Source organism: Macaca thibetana, chromosome 4 (genome assembly GCF_024542745.1).
Source record: "Macaca thibetana thibetana isolate TM-01 chromosome 4, ASM2454274v1, whole genome shotgun sequence".
NCBI classification, from domain to species: Eukaryota; Metazoa; Chordata; class Mammalia; order Primates; family Cercopithecidae; genus Macaca; species Macaca thibetana.
Window position 1 is genome coordinate 27317302 of NC_065581.1, and position 3904 is coordinate 27321205.

The 3904-nt window shown below is 36.8% G+C and overlaps 1 pseudogene; it reads left to right on the forward strand.

Annotated features, from left to right (window-relative positions):
• LOC126953339 (heterogeneous nuclear ribonucleoprotein A1-like 3) overlaps positions 1–3405 on the forward strand; it is a 5445-nt pseudogene extending 2040 nt beyond the window's left edge.
• Positions 3406–3904: the final 499 nt, after the last annotated feature.

Genomic DNA, 3904 nt, shown 5'->3' on the forward strand with positions numbered 1-3904 from the left:
TTTCTTTATAGACTTTATTATACTTGCATAAAGATGTATCATGATATAATACATAATTTTGGAGTTTTCCCCCCTTGTTTATATACATGTTTCTTCTGAAAGAAGAAATACATCTGATTGGCAAAGCTTAGGGCACATGCCTGCCATCCTAGCTACATAGAAGCCTAGGAAATTGTTTTAGACAGTTTGGACTACTATAACTATATAATGTTTGTTGACTTAAACAACAAACATTTATTTCTCACAATTCTGAAGGCTGGGAAACCCAAAATCAAGGTTCCAGCTGATTCAGTGTCTGGTGAGGCCTCCCTTCTTGATTTGCAGCCTACTGTCCTCTTGCTTTATCCTCACATACTGTGGGGAGAGAGAGAGAGAGAAAGAGACAGAGACAAAGGGAGAGAGAAGGGGAGAGAAAGAGAGAGAGAGAAAGAGAGAGAGAGGCTTCCACATATGAATTTGAGGGGGACACAAACATTCAGTCCATAGCAGAAATTTAGTTATGACAGTACCATTGAGGATGCATAGTTCATTGGTAGAGAATTCTCCCTAGTCATATGAAGTCTTAGGCGTATTAGACCACTATGTTCATCAATATGATTATCTATAATTTCTTTTCTTTCTAAACTTTTCTTTTTCCATCAATTTTCTCTTTCATTATGATTCAGCCACAGAATCTATATAGGCCGGGCACAGTGGTTCATGCCTTTAATTCCCACAGTTTCAGAGGGTGAGGTGGGTGGATCACTTAAGGCCAGGAGTTGGTGACCAGCCTGAGCAACATGGTAAGACCCTGTCTCTACAAAACTAATAATATATTTGTTAAAGAATCTGTTAAAATATTAGTTAATAATTACTAAATTTTGAGATGTAGAAACAAAATGGAACTAAAATGATGAATAACAATAATTCACAAAATGGGATGTTGTAATAAGGATCAAATTATACTCGAGTCATTTATCATAATAAAAGATAATTTTTAAACTGTTTACTGAAGTTATAATTCATGCAAATGCTGAATGAATGACTATGAAATTAGTACTTGTCTGAGGTCATGGCCAAAGCTACACTGTAGCACCCCTTTGCTGTGAATAAAATGTCAGGATGTAAAAGTTTAAGAATTTTATTGAAAAACTAATTATTATTAGCATTGTATTTAATGTGTTATATTTTATATCAATATATTACTATAAGAATTGTGTTGTAATCAAAACTTTACTAGTCAAAATTTCAAAGGTTGATATTATTGTGTATCAATATCATTTACTAGATTTTTCTTCAGTCACTCTACTGCAGAGTTGGGCCAAAAAATGGATGCCCACTTTTAACTTAGATGGACTTCATTGCTTCTAAACATTTCCTTTTCTTCAAAGATTTTATTATACTTGCATACACAAAGATTTATCATGATATAATACAAAATTTTGGAACGTTTCCCCCTTGTGAAAGTTTAATGTGACAAAATAGACATTTTGCTTTTAAATTATTTTGACAAAATGAAAAAAGTTATCATATAGAAATTTTTTTAAAGACTCAAGGCTAAGATAGAAAATAGTTTTTGAAGGTATTTTTAAATATTCTAGAAATGAAGTATTAAGATGTAATTACAACTTTATTATTCTTCATTTTATTCTAATGTAAATATTTATATTTGTTGAGAATAAAAGTATATGTTCTTCCTATACAGCAATCTAAAGAACTCTTATGTTTATATTAACTTCCTTATATTAAATTCAATTTTAATCTTAATATTACATAAAATGTAAAGTTTTTCACAAATTATTAATTATTGAAGCATTTTATCCCAAAACAGTAAAAATCCATTCATATTTCAATGATTGACAGTATCTTAACAAATAAAGCTCACAAGGAGATTTTCACTCTATGTTAATAGCTAAAATTCTTATTCTTGTACTAAACAATGAGTACTAAAAAATAAATAAATAAATAAAATAAGACAACCATACTATTCAGATAATAAAAGTAAACCTGGCCTTTTCTGACCATGGACACTGCTGAGAAAACACTGTTAAATGTCTCTCTTCCCACTGCCATCATATCTAAGTCACAGTCTCCTAAAGAGCCTGAACAACTGCTGAAGCTTTTCGTTGTCATTGGAGGGTTGAGCTTTTTTTTTTTTTTTTTTTTTTTTTTTTGAGACGAGTCTTCTTCTGTCACTCAGGCTGGAGGAGTGCAGTGGCACAATCTGGGCTCGCTGCAACCTCCGCCTCCTGGGTTCAAGTGATTCTCCTGCCTCAACCTCCCGAGTAGCTGGGACTACAGGTGTGCACCACCACGCCCAGCTAATTGTGTGAGTGTGTGTGTTTTTAGTACAGACAGGGTTTTACTATGTTGGCCAGGCTGGCCTCCCAGAGTACTAGGATTACAAGCATGAGCCACTGCACCCGGCCAGGAGGATTGAGCTTTGAAACAACTGATGAGAGCCTGAGGAGCCATTTTGAGCAATAGGGAACGCTCACGGACTGTGCAGTAAGAAAGATCCAAACACCAAGCACTCCAGGGACTTTGGGTTTGTCACATATGCCACTATGGAAAAGGTGGATGCAGCCATCAATGCAAGGCCACCCAAGGTGGATGGAAGAGTTGTGGAACCAAAGAGAGCTGTCTCAAGAGAAGATTCTCAAAGAACAGGTGCCCACTTAACTGTGATAAAGATGTTAAAGAAGACACTGAAGAACATAAACTAAGAGATTATATTGAACAGTATGGAAAAATTGAAGTGATTGAAATCATGACTGACCGAGGTAGTGGCAAGAACAGGGGCTTTGCCTTTGTAACTTTTGATGACCATGACTCCATGGATAGGATTGTCATTCAGAAATACCATACTGTGAATGGCCACAACTGTGACTTTAGGAAAGCCCTGTCAAAGCAAAAAATGGTTAGTGCTTCATCCAGCTAAAGAGGTCGAAGTGGTTCTGCAAACTTTGGTGGTGGCATTGGAGGTGGTTTTGGTGAGAATGACAACTTTGGTCATGGAGGAAACTTCAGTGGTTGTGGTGGCTTTGGTGGCAGACATGGTGGTGGTAGATATGGTGGCAGTGGCAATGGTTATAGAGGATGTGATAATGATGGAAGCAATTTTGGAGGTGGTGGAAGCTACAATGATTTTGGCAATTACAACGATCGGTCTTCAAATTTTGGACCCATAAAGGGAGGAAACTTTGGAGGCAGAAGCTCTGGTCCCTATGGTGGTGGATGCCAATACTTTGCCAAACCATGAAACCAAGGTGGCTATGGCAGTTCCAGTAGCAGCAGGAGCTATGGCAGTGGCAGAAGATTTTAATTACTGCCAGGAAACAAAACTCACCAGGAGAGGAGAGTCAAAGAAGTGACAGGGAAGCTGCAGACTACAACTGATTTGTGAACTCAGCTAAGCCCAGTGGTGGAAGGGCCTAACTGCTACAAAGAAGACATGTATTAGACAAATACTCATGTGTATGGGCAAAAAACTTGAGGACTGTATTTGTGACTAATTGTATAACAGGTTATTTTAGTTTCTGTTCTGAGGAAAGTATATATCATTCCAACAAAGGGTTTTAATGTAGTGGGTTTTTTTCCTTTTTTTCTTTTTTTTTTTTGCAACCATGCTGTTGGATGCCAAATGTAATAGTCTAATCACGGCACTGAATAAATGTGTCTCTTTAAAAAATGTGCTGTGTAAAGTTAGTCTAGTCTGAAGCTATCTTGGTAAATTTCCCCAACAGTGTGAAGGGAATTCCTTCAGGGTGATGCCATATTCTATTTGAAATTGTATACAACCTGCTTCAGTGGAGAAGCCATTGTCTTCAGTAACCTTGGTGTAGTTGAACTGATAGTTACTGTTGTGACTTGAAGTTCACCATTAAAAGAGTTCACCTGGCCAGGCGCGGTGGCTTTCATTTAT